The 11,155-nt window shown below is 35.5% G+C and overlaps 1 long non-coding RNA gene across 1 annotated transcript; it reads left to right on the top strand.

The window, feature by feature from the left end:
• Nucleotides 1–2,264: 2,264 nt before the first annotated feature.
• On the top strand, nt 2,265–9,066 carry LOC139131093 (uncharacterized). Its single transcript, XR_011552045.1, has 3 exons — nt 2,265–2,343; nt 3,172–3,378; nt 5,509–9,066. It is a non-coding gene; the product is annotated as an uncharacterized lncRNA (long non-coding RNA).
• Nucleotides 9,067–11,155: the final 2,089 nt, after the last annotated feature.

Raw genomic sequence — 11,155 nt, 5'->3', positions numbered from 1 at the left:
TGGAGAAGTGCCTTATACATGGTAGTGTATGGAGGTGTAAACCAAAATGTCCTCTGACACGGCCAAATTTTATTGCATTGTGAATCAAATCGACGTGCATCTGTATGGGGTAGGGAACTATCCTTGTGCAAAGTTTGAAAGAAATTGACCAGTGCACGTCTGAGATATCTGCGTGAACGGACGGATGGACGCACGCACACACGCACGGACGGACGGACTAAAAAAGGTCATGCCTAGGAACCTACATACCGAATATCAAAGTTGTCTGACCAGCAGATTTGAGGAAGGAGAGGTTTGAAGATTTTTTGACCAAAAATAACAAAAATTGCCTTTAAATACAAATTTGCACATGTTATCTCAAGTTGAACAAATCTGAATGAGGTCATGCCTTGGGGCCTGTATACCAAATATTAAAGGGACATAAGCTGTAACTTGTGGCGAGTTTTCAGTACTCTGCTTCTGTACATTGACTACCGTGTCTGACCCTAATCCGTTTGTCATGCTGAAATTTCGAGTATTCGTTTTGTCAACACAGCTTGCATGTGTGTAGTGATCATTGTTTATTGTTTATAAATGAATTCTAGTGCGGACTTGAATATAATTTCAACAATAATAATTGAGATTATACTCATACAGGTTGTGTTGATATACTGAATACTTGGCATTAAATCACGGTTTAGGCATTCAATGCAGAAACTGTAGGGAAACCACAAAACAAAAGTTCTAAAAAAAATAGCCAAAAGATACAGCTTATGGAGCTTTAAAGCTGTCGGATTAGCTGTTGAGGGGAAGGTTTTTGCCCCTAAATAGCAAAATTAGCCTCAACATAACTGCATTTCTTGATTTCAATCTTTTTCTATATCATTTGGAAACAAATATACGAAGCAACATTCAGATCTGTTATCTACATAAATACAACACTGTGAAATTGTATTTACATCAACACATATCAGTTCTGTGTCTGTTTTATCTACAGGAATTATGTGATTCAAAGCTGTATTTGTGACATCATCTTGTACCATGGATGCCTTAAGATCATGCTTGATTTTGCAGTTGTCTTCCATAGCTACATATACAGGTTTATGACATGCACATGACTCTGTACAGAGGATTCCACAATCAGAAATGTTGAAAGAATTCAGTAGGTAACAGTTTCCATAACAATGGCACAGAATAATACAAGAGAAAACTTCGAAACTCAGATGCCTTCCAGTTGGCAAGCTCACTGGATAGGCTTCTTGGGGCCCTTGTTATCATATAAGGTGGCTTTATGTTCAGAAGATTTTTGTCAAGTATGTGCAGTTTACTACCTATATACAATATTTATGGCTCTTCTTTGTGTTTTGTCAGTCCACAGTGTCAGTAGCATTTTCATTATGCCAAGGCATACACAATGCATATAATCAGACCCCATGCCTTTTATGATATCAAACTTAGGCACAAATAAAAACCAACTTATTATTTTAACCCCCATGACTGGAGACAATTTGCCAGTTTTCCTATTGTTGGCAGCTTCCAGGGCAAATACAATTGTTGACTGGTGAGTCCTCTCTTCTCCATGTCCTGTCACAGGATTGTCTCTATGAAATGGATAGGCATGCGTGTGACCTCGGACACTAGTCTTAACAGTTTCCCCTGGCGACAAGCAGTAAGGGCAACCAAACATACCGTTAAACTGGTTACATTCCATGAACATACACCTAGCTGGGGCATCAAATATAGCACTCAGTCAAATCGCCCTTACAGTCATGCTCTTGCTTGTTTCTGGGTCTTGTACAGGAAACCCTACAAAAAAACATGTAAACATTATTGTAAATACAGCACAAACTTGGAATCCATACTTGCAATTCTGGTCAAATTGTCATTTGTAAATAAAGTGCCATGATAAACACATGCCCTTCTATGATAAACTATTCTGCTAAAGTTAGTGCCACCTGCACCGCATGCAAGTATGATGTGTACTGCGACGTGATGGAATGTACAGCTAGTTGGGAAATGTTGTGAAATCGCCGATCAAATTTCATTACAAGTATATAATCACAGTCTTTTACTTGGTTCTGAAATTTCCAAAGTAAATTGTACAGAAATATAGGTAAATTGTAGTAAAACTATGTCGCAAACATGCCAATCTATCTTATAGTAAATATATATATATATATATATATATATATATATATATATATATATATATATATATATATATATATATATATATATATATATATCCACATTTAATCTCTTATTGATATTGATTTTTCAACAGGTGTTTCAAATGAAACAGTCAAATGTGCTACTCCACCAAAACCAGGGAAAATTAGCAAAGATATGGCAGCAATTCAGAAGGTGTGTATCCACTTTCACTATCAATCACAGAGATAGAACTCAACTGTACCGATGACATGGTGTAGCTTGATCTAATGATACGGTTAACCAATGAAATTTGTACAGTGTTCTCATCACAGCAATTACAACACAGAGACCCCATTATTCAATTTTATGAGAGTGATAGACACTCATTATCATAATAATTAGTGTCATGATTCTGTGAATAAGTCTCTCTGTTTTTAGATACTCCTGGGAAGAACACAGTCCCATTGTCTCTTACAAATGAAAGTACATTATTACGAACATAACAGTGCTGTAGACTTCAGTACTTGGCATTTGTTAATTCAATATTGAGACTAAATCCACATAAGAAAGAAAAGGGTAAGGTAACAGGACAAATAGAATAGGAATACTGTAATCATATTCTTGCATCCTCCTATACATGTAGTTCTTTTACTGGTTTCATGATGTAGTGCATGTCAGGGAATACAAAGTGTATGTTACTCACAGAATGTTTCCACCAAGGGGTGTACACAGGGTATGTTACTCAGAACACTATGGCAAGGTAAACTCCGACCTATGTTTTATTTGTTGCCGGTGAATATAAAATAATCCACGCGACATCTCTAAGGCATTGCATATTTGTGTCATTTTTGTAGAAAAATACATTGTACAAGGCAAGATCAGTATGTTTTTGATGGTTTGCATGTGTACAGTATAACAGCGTTTGACACAGCCAAAGCATTGCATCATGGGATAACCGGGATAAGGTTTTGACACTGAGAGATGGCATTTGTACACGCTCATATTTATTAGTTTCCGTTGTATCATTTTGAAACTTTCCAGTACGTGCAGCTGACTCCAGGAGATGACGTTCATGTACCATCAAAATTTGTAACACTTGTTGTGAAGAAGGCGAAACAGAAATCACCAACAGCATGTGCAAGATTCCTGGTCCGTCTGTTTTATACCGAAGAAGAATTAGTGGACATAAAAGTGAAGGGGAAAACGGAAAGGAGGTCGTTGATCCTGACATTATATCATCCATAGAAGGTACGTTGGGAATTTAAAATGTTATTTTATTTACATGATTTACATCGCAGTTTGCCAATAATGATAATGCGGTTCAATAGGATCTTTCCTCAATTTAATTCAGTATTCTGGTTTTATGTATCAAGTATAGTTTTGTGTTCTGTGTCCTCTAGCATGCTTGCATGCCAACTATTTTGCTTATCAACATAGCCTGTATAATTATTTTTGTTTGATAAACCCACAACTTCCACCCTGAAGGGAATACAAGCATACAAACCTAATCTCAGTGTACAGCAACATAAGAATTTATATTCCGTGAAACATTTTACTGAAAAAGCCAAGTTTCACCATGCATGTATGAACATACTCTGTTACACAACTTCAGACCTCACACAATTTTTTTTTTTTACTGAAATTTTAATTTGCAGTGTATTTCGTACAGATATAAGGGCGGCAGCTTTCACATTCTCTTCTGAATAATTATTTATCATATTTAAGCCAGTAGGAATGAAAATTCTGTTTGTCTGGAGGTCACAAAGGAAATCATCGGTTTGAATTCAGCAGAGTTATTTTTGCTAGGTGTCACAGCATACCATATCATCCACTTTGTACATGAATGACTTTATTTAGGGTTTCAAGACCACAGGTCCTAAACCCTCAAGTAATCGTGCAGTTATTATTATTATTATTAGCTACCATAGAGTATAGTCTAGACTATAGTTCTAAGCTATTGGGATAGGTATCCGTCCGTTGTCAGTCTGTATGTATGTATGTATGTCCATTTGTGAGGCGTCCGTCCACTCAAATATCTTGAGAACCGCAGTACTTACTGATTTGTTGTGTAGATGAGAAAATATGATTTTGAGAAACCACTTTTTTAATATTTTGATATTGTTGAAAATATGCAAAAACTGCTGGTCAGACAGCTTTAATATTTGACCTTAGTGAGATAATTTCATACAGTGAGGAAATACTTCATTTTGTATCCATGTCTATAGTGGCTTCAGGGACTTTGGCCCTATGTTTATAATTATTATTATTCCTTTTCTTTTTCTGCTTCTGTCCTCTAAATGCAACTGCCATGAGAACATCGCTGTACCTAGAGACTTCAAATTTGGCACATGGGTAAAGCACCTCACAAGTAATTTTTTGATCATGTGACCATAAAATTGGTCAGGACCTGGGGGCCTTTTTGAATTTAAACTTTAAAATTGACTTCATTTGTATAAAAAATCATAAATCAAAATTTGGTTTCCATAGCATTTTAGACAATAGGGGCAAGTTCATTCAAGCCAAATATGAAGGTCATGCGCCCTGTCATTTTTGAGAAAAAGATTTTTAAAGTATTATTTTTCTGATTTTTCTATGACCTTTGACCTGCTCTATACCTATGCAGCTAAGCTATGGCTAGTGCTTATTCTGGCCCATGTTTGAACCTGAGAGGGCTAGTGTCTATTGAACAATGACCAGTAAGGGACCAAATTTCACACCAAAATTTTAGGGATGCTTTGAACTTTTTGACAAAATGTCACATGACCAACGACTGTCTTACCTCATTTATTATGCACATATCTAATTCTGAGCAAGCCAACAGAGCTAGAGGTCTGATTTTTGGTATATAGAGATAACTATGGGATACAATGTTATTGACAGAATTTCACATGACCTTGATGACCTTTGACTTCAAATATACATATTTGTTGATAACTCAGTAACCCCAAGTACTACACCCTTAATATTTGGTATGATGGGAGACAATTATGATGCCACATCCTGTACCTCATTAATTATGCACATATCTAATTTAAGGCAAGCCAATAAAGCTGGAGGTGTGAATTTTTGTATAAAGGGATAACTTTGGCATTTAATTTTTTTGACAAAATGTCACATCACCTCTATGACCTTTGACCTCAATTTCACAAATACTACCAGAGTCTTCCATCGTTTTGCATATCTATTTCTCTACTGCCCCTGTGTACTGAGATGTCTCGAAACATGGTCATCACTGCTTTGCAGCTATATTTAAGTGAGTTTTTCATGTGTTTCTTGATAACACAAGGTCTAAATAGGGCTACTTTGTACCTTTAAATAAGTGGTTGAGTTTTCTCATAATTTAATGTTTAACTTCTTTTATTCATTTATGTATTCCAGCTTTCACACAGGCAAATGCACAACAACCTGAATCGCTGACGGAAGCTATGATCAATTAATCAATTGGAAATATGCTTTCTGCAATAAGATCAAGAAAGTTAAAGCAGCAAGATCCAGAAAGTTAAGGCAATGTCTTTTCTGTGTAGTTATAAATTAGCTTTATCCAGTTCTTTATTTCAGAGACAGTATAGCTGTAACGTTTGTTGATCTTTTTACTATTTTAATTTTGTATATCATCTAAGTTTCTTTGCTGCACTGTCAACCATTTTGGCCGAGCCCTAGACGAAATAGTAGAAAAATAGACTGCATTGCTATTTTTGACCAATTAATTTTTTTCTGAACTTTAAGATTCAGTTTCACATGATGTCAGTGTACTTACAAGCAAACAAGCTGGTTTTTTAGAATAAATACTGAGGTTCAGATGTACTTCATCTAGTACTGAACACGAGAAAAAAGTTCATATACCAAACAAAATAGTGAAAATCAAAGTTACAGCTATAGGGCCATTAAACACTTTAAACAGTAACTACATAAAACTTAAATTTCATTTTGAGACATTTATGTAAAGCTTTGACAACATTTACATATATTTAAAGGGACATTATTGCTATCTTTTGAGTTTTTTTTCATTTTCAATGCCAATGTCTGCAAATATGACAAGCAAGCTCTTCTGAACTCCATGCACGCTTTTGTTCCCATGTAGTAACTTGTAGTTGTCTTTGTTTCACACCATTAGGGTGAGACTACAGTACAGGATGAGTCACTTCAAGGTTTTGCCGAATTAGTTTTTCTTGTGGTAGCAGCATGCATACAGTCACAGCTGGCTTTCACCTAACCCTGTGTAGCAGGGCTGTGTTACCGGCCATCAGCCTGGCTGACTGCCTAACCACTTGCAGCTCCTTGGATTTGCGGCGCGCAGTTTCTCAGCCAAAAACAGCCGATTTTTAATCCCAAACTTGCATTGAGCTTTGTTTTCGAGCACATGCACCCACCTCACCTAGGTATACAATATAAACTTACACAAAGCCCACTTTTCTGGCTCTATGCAAGGGAAGCGGTCATTCGTATCTGCAATTACACCAATGAGCATTCACTTGAAAACCTGTCTTGCAAACAGAAGAGCATCCGTGAAATTGAGCTTTGAACGTTTATGTTCACAGAGGCATGCAGCGAGAGGAAATTACAAAATTTGCAAAACTTCTGAAGCAAAAAAAGAAAATTGTAAGACAGTAGAAAATGATCACCTTAGACAGTAAATATCTGATTGGTGGTAAAAATTAGTTGAAAATGATGATTTTTCGAGTGTTACATCACAATGCTTTCTGGTTTGCAAGGCTGGTTTTCACACGAGTGCTCATGGGTGGAATGTGATTTACAATAGCGATGGATTCTAAAGTTTCCCTTGCACACAGAGAGAAAAGTAGGCTTTGCATAAGTTTAGAAGTGCAGCTGAGCACATCAGGTACCTACACAAGGTGGGTGTGCTCTAAAACGAAGCTTAATGTAAGTTTGGGATTGAAAATCGCCATATTTTGGCGTAGAAACTGCTCCTGCAAATATTGGTGGAAAAAGGTCAAAAGATAGCAATAATATACCTTTAATTAGTAGGAAACTACACAGAAAAAGGTTTCTGTTTCACACAGTGCCTTACAAAATCATGTAAACTTACTCAATCAAGCAGTATTCAAATCTAAAAAAACAGAATAGTAACTACATGATATGCTAACATATTTGTCAATTTTATTGATTCCATCCAAACCTGATATTATATATATATATATATATATATATATATATATTACAAGAGTACTGAACATTAACTTCATTATTCATGGAGTACAACAGAATGTATAACATGTATTATACTCTCTATTTTTAATAATTCAAAGATTCTTTTTATTTACTATGTCAGCAGAACTGATTAAGAACTTATCTAAAATTTAGTAGTTTAGCTGTGCCTTAATATAGCATAGAAACTTAACATACAATTATGTGCCATATACCTCATGTACCTATTCATTACTTTCTATTGTGCTTTTAAACTAGTTTATTTCTGTAAAATGCAGTAAGGCCTAAACCTTGTGTCAGGAATCATATTTGCTCAAAAATGTGAAACATTCACTAACAAATGTTTGACTTACATTTCAAAATTAAGTGAAAATGTCTGACAGAAGTTTAATTGAAAAGTCTCTGCAAAATTAACGATACAGATTTTAATTCATTTGTTCTTACACACTTATCATTTTTGAGTAAATTAATGAAAACTTGCACTGAATTGTATTAAATACAATATGCTTGGTTTGTTTTTAATAGTATGCTGACATTTCAAAGTACAATACTCTCTTATTTACTGGGAGTCTACCTCAATTAGCTGCAGGTAACTTTTAGAAGTGTATTTTTCTCCTAGACCTTACAATAGAATCATATTTTTTTTCTTAGCTCCCCTGTCAGCAATGCAGGGCTTATCAAATAGGCTGATTTTCTGTCCATCGTCTGTCAACACTTACCTGCTACTCTGAAACCGTGTCCAATTGCTTTGAAAGTTGATATTCAGTTCATTTAAGGTGACCTCACTTAAGTTTGTTCAAATCACAGTGAAATTTGCATATTCGTATTTTTAAGGCAACTTTTTCCATTTTTGGTCAAAACAATCTTTACAAATATTCGTATTCAAAACCACATGTCAGATAGCTTTGATATTTGGTATATAGGTTCCAGCAGATGAAATAAATGTGATGTATTGAAATTATGATGAAAACTGCAATTTTTGCCATTTGGTCCAAAAATGAGTTTCTCAAAAACAACTTGTGTGAAAGTTTTGGTATTTGGTATGCCAGTTCCTGGGGTTATTTAAATACCATGTATTCAAACTATGGCAAAATCTGCAATTTTTTATTTTCAGGCAGATTTTTCCCACTTTGGTCAAAAAATGAGTTTCTCAAAAGCTTCCTGTCTGATAACTTTGCTTTTTGGTATATAGGTTCCCAAGGGTTATTCAAATACAATCTCTTGAAAATTATTACTTTATGAGATTACATTTTGTTACCACAAATAAATGGCAGCAATTGCCCTAAAAATACAAAATTCCAGATTTCATAGTACTTGTTTGATAGCTTTGATTTTTTGTATACAGGCTCCCAGGGTTTCTTTCATCATGATATAGTAAAATTATGATGAAATCTGCAATTTTGTCTTTTTTTGACAATTTTTGCCATTTTTGGTTGACAATTAGATGATTATAAAGTATTTGTCCGATAGCTTTGGTTGAAATGTTCCTAGGAATGATCTCTGTGTGAACTTTTATGTTCAAAATATGATGACTTCTTCAATTTTTGCAGCTATTTTTGATGCACTGTGTCTGGCCATCCTTAAAGAGCTATCCAAGATTTCCACTATCACATTTGTCACAAGTAATTAAGTTCCAAGACAAGAAATTGACCTTTTTAAGCCAACAGTTTTCTAGTGGTTTAGTTAAGCTCAGAACCCCCATAAATTATATGTTTTCAGAAAGCCTAGATATAGGGAACATTTTGGTTTCCATAGTGTCACCATTGTTTACATAACTATCATGTTACAGGTAATTTGCATAACCTTTCAAAAATCCACTACGGCCCAAAGGCGCCCCATTTTGTACGGTAATAGCGTCCCGAATTTTCGCCACACATACGTGGAGTGCGCGTTCAGAGAGTCAATTTCACCTCCCGCGTCATGTAAAAAATTTCGCCGTATTTCCTTGCTGCACATCTAAATATTAATGAAAGAGCAACAGGTCCTATTTCCCGTATATGCTGCCCTTACAATTATAATATTTTGGGAAGAATTTCACAAGGGAATTCCAAAAATACGTAAGCGATAACAGACATATGCAAAATCAAGTAAAAACACAGTAAACAGCAAAACGATCTTCAACTCGTCCTTTCATTAAAATAAGAGGAAACTCAAAAAATAAAACCATAGAGTTTTAGTTACCCTTCATGATATCCGTCATACCAAATATTTAAAAAATAACAGCGAAATGAAAAAGTTAAACCAACGGTTTTTTTCAGATGTATTTTTCATTTTACGATGTGTCTAATCTGCTCGATTTCCCATAGAAAACAATGGCGTTTAATGTACTGAACAGACCGTACAACTCTCGCTCGTTCAAATTTCTCAACTCTGAACTGATTATAGTGAAAAGTGGCACGGTGTTTCCTTGATATATATACAAAATTGCTGTCGTTTTAGTTTTTTGAATTTCTCGGCGAAACTTGTTTTAGTTGCATTTTATTTTTCCGATCGCTGAATTTTTGCTCTTGCCCTCAATAAAATGGCGATCTTACGGCGTTTGCATATGCAGAATCAGGGTCTAATATTGACCCATTTTAATCGGTTAGCGTCTCTTAAATTGTACAGACCAAATACCAGTCAGGTTGTTGTAATTTATACCAAATTTTGGCGAATATCAAATATGAAAATTCCAGTAAACTGCAAAAATAACACAGAACAGAGGCGAACGGGCGTAGAGTCTCCACTGTAATCGTGCAGTGAACGTTATCGATCGATATCCTTTTGTCTGAAATTGATACATTGTTGTCTCGCTCACTCGCGTGTTGTCCCCCCGTTCACAATGGCGCCAAACTACGCCGAGGTGCGCCAAAATGTGCTGAAACGTACATAAAAGTATCACCAAAACTGAAAAAAGTGTCGTCGATTTACTGTCAGTACAGGAAATCAACGGATACCTTGATGTCAAAGTGTATAAGTCAATCATGGGTTATTGTGGAAATGTTTATGACGTGACCTCAACACACGAGCGCCCGGCACAAGCGGCGCCCAAACAGATTTTCGATCGATAATCTATTGAAAATATATTGATACAATGTTCGCCGTTGTCAATAGCGACCGGCGGAGAGCGCTGTTCGATAGAAATTATGCTTCGCGGAATACCGTACACTGAGGCATACTTTTGGGCCGTAGTGAATCGGTTTTCCCTATGTTTTGTTTCAGTGCTCAGAGATATGTGGCTGATATTTGTGTGAGTGCAAGCTGTCCTAAGGATCTTCCAAAGTGTGTCTAAGAATTTTTCTAAACCTTCTCAAAAAATTTTTTATGCCAGTAAAACTTCCAGAGCAGTGAATAATCCAAGTTGATTTCTTTATAACATGCTCAATTAAAAACTAAGCAAGATATAAAAAATCTTCGACACACTTTTGAAGAGCATTATGACACTAGCCTTCATTCCAGCAAGTTTGAATCAGATATTTTGAAGTATTGAGACAAAACATAGGGAAAACCAATTTTTGAAATGTTATGCAAATTACCTCTCACGTGACAGTTATGTAAACGATGGTGACACTGTGATTACCAAAATCTTCCCTTATATCTAGGCTTTCAGAAAATGTATAATTTACGGGGGTTCTGAGCTTATTAACCACCAGACAATTGCTAGATTAAAGAGGTTGATTTCTTGTCATGGAACCTTAATTGATCTTTACATAACACAGCAGAACTATATCGGCCGTTAGGTCACTTGTTTATGTTTTTATGATAGTCTTTTCGTATAACAATTGTTTTGAAACTTTACCATTTCAGGAAGTACATGGTAGCTTTATAACCACCATTTACAGAAATACAAGGTAAATTGATCAACCATTTTACAAACATG

The sequence above is a fragment of the Ptychodera flava genome, chromosome 4 (genome assembly GCF_041260155.1).
Source record: "Ptychodera flava strain L36383 chromosome 4, AS_Pfla_20210202, whole genome shotgun sequence".
Taxonomy (NCBI): domain Eukaryota; kingdom Metazoa; phylum Hemichordata; class Enteropneusta; family Ptychoderidae; genus Ptychodera; species Ptychodera flava.
This window is presented reverse-complemented; position numbering and strand designations above follow the sequence as displayed.